Genomic DNA, 14,868 nt, shown 5'->3' on the forward strand with positions numbered 1-14,868 from the left:
ATTATGGTAAATAATGAAATTTAACACTATATGCTAATTTTTTGAGAAGGACCTGTAGACAAATGTGAAGCTAAACAATCTTTATAGTGCACCACGAAAGAAACACATGTGTTGCAAAAATGTGAACAAAAACCATGTTTACAGAGCAAAAGTGAAGAGTGTATAGATATAACGAAGGCAAATCTGTATAATAAAAGGGTCAGGACTAGTGTTGAGCATTCCGATACCGCAAGTATCGGGTATCGGCCGATACTTGCGGGTATCGGAATTCCGATACCGAGATCCGATACTTTTGTGGTATCGGGTATCGGTATCGAAACAACATTAATGTAAAAATGTGTAAAAGAGAGAATTAAAATAAAAAATATTGCTATACTCACCTCTCCGACGCAGCCTGCACCTTACCGAGGGAAGCGGCAGCGTTCTTTGTTTAAAATTCGCGCTTTTCTTTCCTTACGTGAAGTCCCGGCTTGTGATTGGTCGCGTGCCGCCCATGTGGCGGCGACGCAACCAATCACAGCAAGCCGTGACGTAATTTCAGGTCATTCAGTATTTTAAAATTACGCTCCGGCTTTGTGATTGGTTGCGTCGCAGTCACATGGGCGACGCAACCAATCACAGCAAGCCGTGACGTAATTTCAGGTCCTTAAGGATTTTAAAATTACGTCCCGGCTTTGTGATTGGTTGCGTCGCAGTCACATGGGCGACGCAACCAATCACAAGCCGTGACGTCACGGGAGGCTGGACACGCGCGCATTTTAAAATGCCCGCAAGTCCAGCCTCCCGTGACGTCCCGGCTTGTGATTGGTTGCGGCGCGGTCAACCAATCACAAGCCGGGAGGCTGGACACGCGCGCATTTTAAAATGCCCGCGAGTCCAGCCTCCCGTGACGTCCCGGCTTGTGATTGGTTGACCGCGCCGCAACCAATCACAAGCCGGGACGTCACGGGAGGCTGGACTCGCGGGCATTTTAAAATGTGCGCGTGTCCAGCCTCCCGTGACGTCACGGCTTGTGATTGGTTGCGTCGCCCATGTGACTGCGACGCAACCAATCACAAAGCCGGGACGTAATTTTAAAATCCTTAAGGACCTGAAATTACGTCACGGCTTGCTGTGATTGGTTGCGTCGCCCATGTGACTGCGACGCAACCAATCACAAAGCCGGAGCGTAATTTTAAAATACTGAATGACCTGAAATTACGTCACGGCTTGCTGTGATTGGTTGCGTCGCCGCCACATGGGCGGCACGCGACCAATCACAAGCCGGGACTTCACGTAAGGAAAGAAAAGCGCGAATTTTAAACAAAGAACGCTGCCGCTTCCCGCGCTGAGGTCCAGGCTGCGTCGGAGAGGTGAGTATAGCAATATTTTTTATTTTAATTCTTTCTTTTACACATTAATATGGATCCCAGGGCCTGAAGGAGAGTTTCCTCTCCTTCAGACCCTGAGAACCATCAGGAATACCGTCCGATACTTGAGTCCCATTGACTTGTATTGGTATCGGGTATCGGTATCGGATTGGATCCGATACTTTGCCGGTATCGGCCGATACTTTCCGATACCGATACTTTCAAGTATCGGACGGTATCGCTCAACACTAGTCAGGACACAATAACATAAAGAGTAATGAAATAATGAAACAAGTAAAAAAAATGCTTACAAGAGTAGTGCAGTCCCTCTCACACCAGGATGGCGAGCCAACCCAATGCACGTTTCGGCTTGTTGCCTTCGTCAGGATTTGTAACTGCTCGGAGATTTAGTTTTTGTTGATGCAGCTGCATGATTTACAGCTGTTAGATAGCCTGACTACATGTGGGGGTTGCCTGGTTGCTAGAGAATTCCCACATGTATTCAAGCTGTCTATCAGCTGTAAATCATGCAGCTGAGGCAACGAAAACTAAATCTCCGAGCACTAAAAAATACTCGGAGATCACCCGAGCGTGCTCTGGGAAACCCGAGTGTCATGATTCTCAATGGCGAGAGAACATAGCCCAGCATATATGAGAACTAGCTCTTGGAAGATGGAAACTATACTGACCATGAACTAAACCTGCCGCACAACTAGAAGTGGCCGGGTAGCATGCCTACGTTTTTTATCCCTAGATGCCCAGCGCCAGCCGGAGAACTACCTAATCCTAGCAGAGGAAAAGTCAGTCCTGGCTCACCTCTAGAGAAATTTTCCCAAAAGGCAGACAGAGGCCCCCACATATATTGGCGGTGATTTTAGATGAAATGACAAACGTAGTATGAAAATAGGTTTAGCAAAATCGAGGTCCGCTTACTAGATAGCATGAAGACAGAAAGGGCACTTTCATGGTCAGCAGAAAACCCTATCAAAACACCATCCAGAAATTACTTTAAGACTCTAGCATTAACTCATAACACCAGAGTGGCAATTTCCGCTCACAAGAGCTTTCCAGACACAGTAACGAAACAGCAGCTGTGAACAGGAACAAAATGCAAAAACACACAAGGACAAAAGTCCAACTTAGCTAGGAGTTGTCTAGTAGCAGGAACATGCACAGAAGGCTTCTGATTACATTGTTGACCGGCATGAAACTGACAGAGGAGCAAGGTAATATAGCGACTCCCACATCCTGATAGGAGCAGGTGAACAGAGGGGATGATGCACACAAGTACAATTCCACAAGTGGCCACCGGGGGAGCCCAGAATCCAATTTCACAACAGTACCCCCCCCTCAAGGAGGGGGCACCGAACCCTCACCAGAACCACCAGGGCGATCAGGATGAGCCCTATGAAAGGCACGGACAAGATCGGAGGCATGAACATCAGAGGCAGTGACCCAAGAATTATCCTCCTGACCGTATCCCTTCCATTTGACCAGATACTGGAGTTTCCGTCTGGAAACACGAGAGTCTAAGATCTTTTCCACAACGTACTCCAACTCACCCTCAACCAACACCGGAGCAGGAGGCTCAACGGAAGGCACAGCCGGTACCTCATACCTGCGCAACAATGACCGATGAAAAACATTATGAATCGAAAAGGATGCAGGGAGGTCCAAACGGAAGGACACAGGGTTAAGAATCTCCAATATCTTGTACGGGCCGATGAACCGAGGCTTAAACTTAGGAGAAGAAACCCTCATAGGGACAAAACGAGAAGACAACCACACCAAGTCCCCAACACAAAGCCGAGGACCAACACGACGACGGCGGTTGGCAAAAAGCTGAGTCTTCTCCTGGGACAACTTCAAATTGTCCACCACCTGCCCCCAAATCTGATGCAACCTCTCCACCACAGCATCCACTCCAGGACAATCCGAAGATTCCACTTGACCGGAGGAAAATCGAGGATGAAACCCCGAATTACAGAAAAACGGGGACACCAAGGTGGCAGAGCTGGCCCGATTATTGAGGGCGAACTCCGCCAAAGGCAAAAAAGCAACCCAATCATCCTGATCCGCAGACACAAAACACCTCAAATATGTCTCCAAGGTCTGATTAGTCCGCTCGGTCTGGCCATTAGTCTGAGGATGGAAAGCAGACGAAAAAGACAAATCTATGCCCATCCTAGCACAGAATGCCCGCCAAAATCTAGACACGAATTGGGTCCCTCTGTCAGAAACGATATTCTCCGGAATACCATGCAAACGAACAACATTTTGAAAAAACAGAGGAACCAACTCGGAAGAAGAAGGCAACTTAGGCAAGGGAACCAGATGGACCATCTTAGAGAAACGGTCACACACCACCCAGATGACAGACATCTTCTGAGAAACAGGCAGATCCGAAATAAAATCCATCGAGATGTGCGTCCAAGGCCTCTTCGGGATAGGCAAGGGTAACAACAATCCACTAGCCCGAGAACAACAAGGCTTGGCCCGAGCACAAACGTCACAAGACTGCACAAAGCCTCGCACATCTCGTGACAGGGAAGGCCACCAGAAGGACCTTGCCACCAAATCCCTGGTACCAAAGATTCCAGGATGACCTGCCAACGCAGAAGAATGAACCTCAGAGATGACTCTACTGGTCCAATCATCAGGAACAAACAGTCTACCAGGTGGGCAACGATCAGGTCTATCCGCCTGAAACTCCTGCAAGGCCCGCCGCAGGTCTGGAGAAACGGCAGACAATATCACTCCATCTTTAAGGATACCTGTGGGCTCAGAATTACCAGGGGAGTCAGGCTCAAAACTCCTAGAAAGGGCATCCGCCTTAACATTCTTAGAACCCGGTAGGTAAGACACCACAAAATTAAACCGAGAGAAAAACAACGACCAGCGCGCCTGTCTAGGATTCAGGCGCCTGGCAGACTCAAGGTAAATTAAATTTTTGTGGTCAGTCAATACCACCACCTGATGTCTGACCCCCTCAAGCCAGTGACGCCACTCCTCAAAAGCCCACTTCATGGCCAAAAGCTCCCGATTCCCAATATCATAATTCCGCTCGGCGGGCGAAAATTTACGGGAAAAAAAGGCACAAGGTCTCATCACGGAGCAGTCGGAACTTCTCTGCGACAACACCGCCCCAGCTCCGATTTCAGAAGCGTCGACCTCAACCTGAAAAGGAAGAGCAACATCAGGCTGACGCAACACTGGGGCGGAAGAAAAGCGGCGCTTGAGCTCCCGAAAGGCCTCCACAGCATCAGGGGACCAATCAGCAACATCAGCACCCTTCTTAGTCAAATCAGTCAATGGTTTTACAACATCAGAAAAACCAGCAATAAATCGACGATAAAAGTTAGCAAAGCCAAAAAATTTCTGAAGACTCTTAAGAGAAGAGGGTTGCGTCCAATCACCAATAGCCTGAACCTTGACAGGATCCATCTCGATGGAAGAGGGGGAAAAAATGTATCCCAAGAAGGAAATCTTTTGAACCCCAAAAACACACTTAGAACCCTTCACACACAAGGAATTAGACCGCAAAACCTGAAAAACCCTCCTGACCTGCTGGACATGAGAGTCCCAGTCATCCGAAAAAATCAGAATATCATCCAGATACACAATCATAAATTTATCCAAATAATCGCGGAAAATGTCATGCATAAAGGACTGGAAGACTGAAGGGGCATTTGAAAGACCAAAAGGCATCACCAAATACTCAAAATGGCCCTCGGGCGTATTAAATGCGGTTTTCCACTCATCCCCCTGCTTGATTCGCACCAAATTATACGCCCCACGGAGATCAATCTTAGAGAACCACTTGGCCCCCTTTATACGAGCAAACAAATCAGTAAGCAGTGGTAACGGATATTGATATTTAACCGTGATTTTATTCAAAAGTCGATAATCAATACACGGCCTCAAAGAGCCGTCTTTCTTAGACACAAAGAAAAAACCGGCTCCTAAGGGAGATGACGAAGGACGAATATGTCCCTTTTCCAAGGACTCCTTTATATATTCTCGCATAGCCGCGTGTTCAGGCACAGACAGATTAAATAAACGACCCTTAGGGTATTTACTACCCGGGATCAAGTCTATGGCACAATCGCACTCCCGGTGCGGAGGTAGTGAACCAACCTTGGGTTCTTCAAAAACGTCACGAAAGTCAGACAAGAATTCAGGAATCTCAGAGGGAATAGATGATGAAATGGAAACCAAAGGTACGTCCCCATGAGTTCCTTTACATCCCCAGCTTAACACAGACATAGCTCTCCAGTCGAGGACTGGGTTATGAGATTGCAGCCATGGCAATCCCAGCACCAAAACATCATGTAGATTATACAGCACCAGAAAGCGAATAACCTCCTGGTGATCCGGATTAACACGCATAGTCACTTGTGTCCAGTATTGTGGTTTATTACTAGCCAATGGGGTGGAGTCAATCCCTTTCAGAGGTATCGGAGCCTCCAATGGCTCCAAATCATACCCACAGCGTTTGGCAAAGGACCAATCCATAAGACTCAAAGCAGCGCCAGAGTCGACATAGGCGTCCGCGGTAATAGATGACAAAGAACAAATCAGGGTCACAGATAGAATAAACTTAGACTGTAAAGTGCTAATTGAAACAGACTTCTCAGGCTTCTTAGTACGCTTAAAGCATGCTGATATAACATGAGTTGAATCACCACAATAGAAGCACAACCCATTTTTTCGTCTAAAATTCTGCCGCTCGCTTCTGGACAGAATTCTATCACATTGCATATTTTCTGGCGTTTTCTCAGTAGACACCGCCAAATGGTGCACAGGTTTGCGCTCCCGCAGACGCCGATCGATCTGAATAGCCATCGTCATGGACTCATTCAGACTCGCAGGCACAGGGAACCCCACCATAACATCCTTAATGGCATCAGAGAGACCTTCTCTGAAAATCGCCGCCAGGGCGCACTCATTCCACTGAGTAAGCACAGACCATTTGCGGAATTTTTGGCAGTATATTTCAGCTTCATCTTGCCCCTGAGACAAGGACATCAAGGCCTTTTCCGCCTGAAGCTCTAAATGAGGTTCCTCATAAAGCAACCCCAAGGCCAGAAAAAACGCATCCACATTGAGCAACGCAGGATCCCCTGGTGCCAATGCAAAAGCCCAGTCCTGAGGGTCGCCCCGGAGCAAGGAAATTACAATCCTGACCTGCTGTGCAGGGTCTCCGGCAGAGCGAGACTTCAGGGACAAAAACAATTTGCAATTATTTTTAAAATTTTGAAAGTGAGATCTATTCCCCGAGAAGAATTCAGGCAAAGGAATTCTAGGCTCAGACATAGGTGCATGAACAACAAAATCTTGCAAATTTTGTACCTTTGTGGCGAGATTATTCAAACCTGTAGCTACACTCTGAAGATCCATTTGAAACAGGTGAACACAGAGCCATTCAAGGATTAGAAGGAGAGAAAGAGAGGAAGGCTGCAGCATAGGCAAACTAGCAAGTGATTCAATTAAGAGCACACTCAGAACTAGAGGGAAAAAAAAAAAAAAAAAAAAATTGTAGCAGACTTCTTTTTTCTCTCCTTTCTCAGCCAGTAATTTAACCCTTTTTTGGGCCGGTCAAACTGTCATGATTCTCAATGGCGAGAGAACATAGCCCAGCATATATGAGAACTAGCTCTTGGAAGATGGAAACTATACTGACCATGAACTAAACCTGCCGCACAACTAGAAGTGGCCGGGTAGCATGCCTACGTTTTTTATCCCTAGATGCCCAGCGCCAGCCGGAGAACTACCTAATCCTAGCAGAGGAAAAGTCAGTCCTGGCTCACCTCTAGAGAAATTTTCCCAAAAGGCAGACAGAGGCCCCCACATATATTGGCGGTGATTTTAGATGAAATGACAAACGTAGTATGAAAATAGGTTTAGCAAAATCGAGGTCCGCTTACTAGATAGCATGAAGACAGAAAGGGCACTTTCATGGTCAGCAGAAAACCCTATCAAAACACCATCCAGAAATTACTTTAAGACTCTAGCATTAACTCATAACACCAGAGTGGCAATTTCCGCTCACAAGAGCTTTCCAGACACAGTAACGAAACAGCAGCTGTGAACAGGAACAAAATGCAAAAACACACAAGGACAAAAGTCCAACTTAGCTAGGAGTTGTCTAGTAGCAGGAACATGCACAGAAGGCTTCTGATTACATTGTTGACCGGCATGAAACTGACAGAGGAGCAAGGTAATATAGCGACTCCCACATCCTGATAGGAGCAGGTGAACAGAGGGGATGATGCACACAAGTACAATTCCACAAGTGGCCACCGGGGGAGCCCAGAATCCAATTTCACAACACCCGAGTAACGAGTACACTTACTCATCGCTAATTATATTATATATTTGCCAAATGCCAGAATAATGAGAGAGAGAGAGGATGTTTTAAGGCATTTTTATTACTTACTGCAAAGTCAAAAGTTTCCATACACTAAGATTACTATGCCTTTAAACAATTCTGGACTGCCCATATGATGATGTCATGTGTTCTGATAGATTTATTGGCAACATCTGAGTTAATTAGAGACACACCTGTGGATGTATTTTAATGCACACCTCAAACACACTGCTTCTTTGTGTAGCATCATGGAAAAGTTTCAAGAAATCAGCCAAGGTATCATGAAGAGAATTGAGGACTTGCACAAGTCTGGCTCATCCTTTTGTACAATTTTAAGATACTTGAAGGTGCCTCATTCATCTGTACAAACAATTATACAGAAGTACATGATGGGAATGTCTAGCCATCATACCGCTCAGGAAGGAGACGGGTTCTGTGTCCCAGGAAAGAATGTGCTTTGGTCCGACATGTGCATATCAACCCAAGGACAAAAGCAAAAGACCTTGTGAAGATGATGGCGGAAGCTGGTCAGATTGTGTCAATATCCACTGTGATAGAACTGTATCAATATGGGCTGAAAGGCCACTGTGCCAGGAAGAAGCCACTACTCCAAGAGAAACATAAAAAAAGCCAGATTAATGGTTGCAAATGCACACAGGAAAAAATATCTTATTTTTTGTAGACATGTCCTGTGGTCTGATGAAACTAAAATTTAACTTTTTTGGCATAATGACCATTGTTACGTTTGGAGGAAAAAGGGAGAAGCTTGGAAGCATAAGAACACCATCCCAACTGTGAAACACGGTGGTGGCAGCATCATGCTGTGGGGTTGTTTTGCTGCAGGACTGGTGCATTTCATAAAATAGATGGCATCATGAGAAAAGAAGATTATGTGGCAATACTGAAGCAACATCTCAAGACATCAGCCAGGAAGTTACAGCTTGGGTGGAAATGGCTCTTCCAAATGGACAATGACCTGAAGCATAATGCCAAAATGGTAACAAAGTGGCTTCAGGATAGCAAAGTTAATGCTTTGGAGCTGCCATCACAAAGCCCTGATCTCAATCCTATTGAAAATGTATGGGCAAAGTTGAAAAGTCAGGTGTGAGCAAGGCGACCTACAAACCTGGGTCAGTTACACCAGTTTTATCAGGAGGTATGGGACCAAATTCCAGCCAACTATTGCTAGAAACTTGTGGAAGGAGATCCCAAACGTCTAACCCAAGTGATTCAGTTTAAGGGCAATGGTATCAAATACTAATGAAGTGGATGGAAACTTTTGACTTTGCAGAAAGTAATAAAAATGCCTTAAAACCTTCTCTCTCTCATTATTCTGGCATTTGGTAAATATTAATAATTATGGTAATCCTAATTGACCTAAAGGGGAAAGGTTTATTCTGATTTCATGTCAGATATTGAGATAAACCTGCAGATGTGTCTTTATATGTAGTGGGTGGAAACTTCTGGTTTCAACTGTACTACAAAGTTTCCTATAGGATAACATCCTTCCTTGTGGAGAGTGACATGTCTAACATGCCAATGTAAGGAGACTTATAGGCCATGCAATGCTCCTCTGGGAATTTAAATATGCAAATTGCCTCTTCAGAGAGGACTTAATCTCTAGCGCTGCCTATTGGCAGTAGCAATCCTAACAGTCATTATCGGCCTTTTAGCGAGCCTCGCACATGACTTAGGATAACAGCCAAACCAGAGTCCCTATTTGCAGACTTGTGTTTCCTATATTCACTTGTGCTGTTGATTTATGCAACGTTAGATCAGACACAAATGACCATTAAAGCTTTTGCACCTTTTACTTTGCTAAATGAAAGCTGAATTTGTCAGCCACAGCTCTCACTTCCTGTTGATTTCTTATATGTTGCGGAGACGGTGACGATAGCGCTGACCGAGTGCAGGGACCACGTGACGTAACAACCTCACATGAGCCCCCGGAACGCAAATGCCAAAACCGCTGGAACGGCCCCGGCACCGAAGATGAGTATAGATGGTTTTATTTTAACAGGGTCAAACATTCAGATTGTCCACTACTAGGACAACCCCTTTAAGTTTTAAAGAACTAACCCCTTTAAAGTACCGGCTAGACAGAAGTTCCATGGCTCTGGATGTTGTATCCTCTTGCTTGTTTAGCAGAAGGTGATGTTTTGTGATTTAAGATACAATCTCAGCGACACATTTACTGATCGCCTTAAGCGCCAAAGTTTTCCGATCGCTCCTTTAAAAATGGATAATGGATACATTGAGAGAAGCAGAGATTAGCTTCCAGGGTGACTGGATGACTTATGAATGCAAAGTAGGAAAAATCCGGAGGGCAAAGAGTCTTCTCCTTATCGGCCATGACACCTTCAAAACTTATACAGAAGCAACTTTGCATTAGGTCTTCATACAAATGCTCAATTATTTTGTGTATAATGATTTTCTGAGATTATGTTGCTCACCTGTCCTGACACAAGCGTCCATGGTAATCCGGCAAACACCTCGGAGGTCACTTTCTAAGCTGCTGCAGGAGTATTCAGGTAGTCGGAGCACACGTTACTACTAGTATGCAATAGGACTCTGCTGGACTCTGCTATATTTCTTAATCCATCTTAGATTCTGAACTTTGTTACATTATTGGGCTTTGCTATATCATCATTTGTGAGTCCCCTGCCATACCCAGCTCTGCTGAACCGCTGTACTCTGCTACACCATCACTGGTGAGTCTCCTGCCATACCTTGCTCTGCTGAACCGCTGTGCTCTGCTACACCATCACTGGTGAGTCTCCTGCCATAACCAGCTCTGCTGAACTGCTGTGCTCTGCTACACCATCATTGGTGAGTCTCCTGCCATACTCTGCTCTGCTGAACCGCTGTGCTCTGTTACACCATCACTGGCGAGTCCCCTGCCATACCATGCCCTGCTGAATCTCTGTGCTCTGCTACACCATCACTGGTGAGTCTCCTGCCATACAAAGCTCTGCTGAACTGCTGTGCTCTGCTACACCATCACTGGTGAGTCCCCTGCCATACCCTGCTCTGCTGAACCGTGTGCTCTGCTACACCATCACTGATGAGTCCTGCCATACCCAGCTCTGCTGAACTGATGTTCTCTGCTACACCGTCACTGATGAGTCCCCTGTCATACCCAGCTCTGCTGAGCCGTTGTGCTCTGCTACACCATCACTGGTGAGTCTCCTGCCATACCCTGCTCTGCTGAACCGCTGTGCTCTACTATACCATATCTGGTGAGTCCCCTGCCATACCCTGCTCTGCTGAACCGCTGTGCTCTGCTACACCATCACTGGTGAGTCCCCTGCCATACCCAGCTCTGCTGAACCTCTGTGCTCTGCTACATAATCACTGGTGAGTCTGCTGCCATACCCAGCTCTGCTGAACCGCTTTGCTCTGCTACATCATAACTGGTGAGTCTCATGCCATACCCAGCTCTGCTGAACCGCTGTGCTCTGCTACACCATCACAGGCGAGTCCCCTGCCATACCATGCTCTGCTGAACCGCTGTACTCTGCTACACCATCACTGGTGAGTCTCCTGCCATACCTTGCTCTGCTGAACCGCTGTGCTCTGCTACACCATCACTGGTGAGTCTCCTGCCATAACCAGCTCTGCTGAACTGCTGTGCTCTGCTACACCATCATTGGTGAGTCTCCTGCCATACTCTGCTCTGCTGAACCGTGTGCTCTGCTACACCATCACTGATGAGTCCTGCCATACCCAGCTCTGCTGAACTGATGTTCTCTGCTACACCGTCACTGATGACTCCCCTGTCATACCCAGCTCTGCTGAGCCGTTGTGCTCTGCTACACCATCACTGGTGAGTCTCCTGCCATACCCTGCTCTGCTGAACCGCTGTGCTCTACTACACCATATCTGGTGAGTCCCCTGCCATACCCTGCTCTGCTGAACCGCTGTGCTCTGCTACACCATCACTGGTGAGTCCCCTGCCATACCCAGCTCTGCTGAACCTCTGTGCTCTGCTACATAATCACTGGTGAGTCTGCTGCCATACCCAGCTCTGCTGAACCGCTTTGCTCTGCTACATCATAACTGGTGAGTCTCATGCCATACCCAGCTCTGCTGAACCGCTGTGCTCTGCTACACCATCACAGGCGAGTCCCCTGCCATACCATGCTCTGCTGAACCGCTGTGCTCTGCTACACCATCCCTGGTGAGTCTCCTGCCATACCCAGCTCTGCTGAACCGCTGTGCTCTGCTACATCATCACTGTGAGTCCCCTGCCATACCCAGCTCTGCTGAACCGCTGTGCTCTGCTACACCATCACTGGTGAGTCTCCTGCCATACCCTGCTCTGCTGAACCACTGTGCGCTACTACACCATCTTTGGCGAGTCCCCTGCCATACCAGTGCAGCACCCCAGAGTCCTGGTTGTTGCAGTACTGTGGCTCCGCCACTATGGGGAGCTATGGTACGTCTGATTGCACTAAGGAGTTTCTCTGACCAGGTACACTCACACCACACTTCACACTCCGGCCACCAGGGGGGGTGGTCCTATTTAGTAGGCCACTCCTCACAACTCTGGTAAAACTGGGGGTTGGACAGGAAGAGAGGGAGAAGTAGCTGGGAAGAGCTAGTGAGAGGACCTGTCAGGGATGGGATCCTGGCAGACTCCTCAGAGCAGAACAAACCAGTGAACAACGGGAATACAGCAAAGAGGAATTAATACCAGAAGGAGTCGTGCTGTTAGACCGAGGCAACATCCTTCTGAGGCGCAAACAGTCGGTGGCCGGAACGCCCAGCAAGTAAGAGACTTTAAGTACACTGCAAACCACGGCCGGACAGCCAATTATAGGTTGGCTGTCTCACTTAACACCTAAGCAGACAACGGAGGCAGCTGTGGGAGAGGGGCGACTCTAGGGTCCCGGAAGAACTCCAGGCCTACCCCGTCATACGGGTGCGTCCTACCATATCATCTGGAGGACGGAGAAAACGAACATCAGAGACAGACAGAAACAGTTGTGAGGACTATCCCGGGAGCTCAGCAGGGAAGAACTACAACACTCAGCGCTAGAAGGTAGACACTGATTCCCACCTGTAAAGAGAACTCCTGATGTGCCTTTGGACCGGCCGGTCTCTGACAACCCAGTTAACAGCGCTCTGGACTGAGGTCTCCAACACCTTCAGTAAAGAGGTAAAGAGACTGCAACCTGGTGTCCTCGTTATTTATTGCGACCGGCACTTCACAACTGCACCATTATCATCATTTATTGCACTGGACGTTCCCCCACTGACAGACAGGGCCACGGACCGGGTCTAGTCACCGTGACAACCCCAGAACGGAGATCCCAGAGGCCCGGCTCCGGGTACCCCTCGGCCCTGCGGCGGTGTGGGGGCGCTCCAAAACTTGGCGTCACGAACAGGATCTACTTAAGCCTGAAGAATCAGGTCATGTGTGCCTTGGAACTGTGATTTATTGCGCTTGAATTGTACTTTATTGAAAAGACTGTGTATTGCCATTTACCGCCAAAATTCGCCATTGCCGCGCACGGAGGGAGGAGCCTTAGCTACGTGGGCGGAATCAGCCAAAAGAAGCGCGGAACGGAAAGCGCGGTAAGGCGCCAATCCCGGAAGAGGAACTCCGACCTCCAGCAGGTTCGTGGGAGGAAGGGACAGCCATGTCTGAGTCGGGAGGAGAGGAGGTGGCGGTCGCAGCCGCGGACGCAGGGGCAGCTCCGGTCCCCGCAGCGGACGGAGCCGCGGCCCTAATACCACCACCGGTAGCCGCAGAACCCGCTGTTCCTCCCAACCAGCCGGACGCTGCCGCTAACACAAAAGCCATAATGCCCTTCTCTATGCCGTACCTGCCCGGAGCGGCTTGGCTTCCGCGATACTCTGGGGAGTCGCATACGTTCACTGACTTTAAAGAGGGGCTCTGCAGCCTGCTCGAGTTCTATCCCCTAACCGAGCCCCAGAAGGTCCATATGATAACCGGCCAACTCTTTGGGGCGGCTCTGAGAGAATTGAAATCCTGGCCCGCTGAGGATAAAGAAACTGCACAACAGATTTTTGCCAAGCTTAAAGCCACCTTTGATACTCGCACTGCTACGGAAATTAAACTGACTTTTTATGGATGGAAACAAAGGCCACAGGATAGCTTACGGGATTATGCCCTTAATCTCCAGGAAGCGATGCGGGCCATTAAGCAGAGTGACCCCGGCAGCATGCAGGATGAGGATAAAATCCTGAAGGAGCGGTTCATTGAGGGGCTCCTGTGCAGTCACCAGCGGGGCCAATTGCACTTCCTGGCCATGCAAAATCCAGACTTGACTTTTGCGCAGTTTAAAGATAAAGCTATCCAGGCATTGCAGGAGCGACAGCCCAGCCGCGCAGTACCACCCAGGCGCCCCGCTCTCACATACCACCAGGAGGTGGCATCGGATACCCCAGTTGCCGCGGAGGCCGACGCCCAGAGCTTCGAGGACGACTCCCCTGCAGGACTCCGTCTCCAGATGCAAGAGCTAACCAAGAGCGTTGCTGCCCTGGCCCGGACGGTGCAGTCCCTACAGGAGGCCCCCAAAGAGAAGATCCAGTTGGCTTCCAGCCCGGAGGATGTCCCTTGGATGCGACAGAGGAGGACTCCGCCGACCAGGAGCCGGCCCGACGATCGCTTCCACCAGGATGGACGACCCATCTGCCGCCGCTGTCACCAGGTGGGCCATCTTGCAAGGTACTGTCCTTTAAACGAGCAACCCCTGGGGCAAAGGGCCAACCCCCAGGAGTAAGACGGTCAGGCCCGCAGCATTGGAGAACCAAGTATATTGGAGGACGACCAGTTCTCCCTGTAGTGATTGATGGAATCCCCTTGAATGCTTTGCTGGACACCGGTTCTCAGGTGACGACTATACCTTACGTGCTCTACAAACGGTATTGGGAGGACGCTGATATTACTCGTGGCCCTGACGATGATTTCACCATAATCGCCAGTAATGGTCAGCCGTTGCCACAAGTGGGGTATAAGGAGGTCACCATCAAAGTGGGGCGGGTGGAATTGAAAGCCCAAGGGATTGTGATTGTTGATATTGATCGCCGAGAATGTAATCCCATGATGACTCTTGGTACTAATGTTATAGAAAATTGTCTTGCAGAAGTGATTGTTTTGTTGCAACAGGTGGCAGAAAC

Source organism: Ranitomeya variabilis, chromosome 8 (genome assembly GCF_051348905.1).
Source record: "Ranitomeya variabilis isolate aRanVar5 chromosome 8, aRanVar5.hap1, whole genome shotgun sequence".
NCBI classification, from domain to species: domain Eukaryota; kingdom Metazoa; phylum Chordata; class Amphibia; order Anura; family Dendrobatidae; genus Ranitomeya; species Ranitomeya variabilis.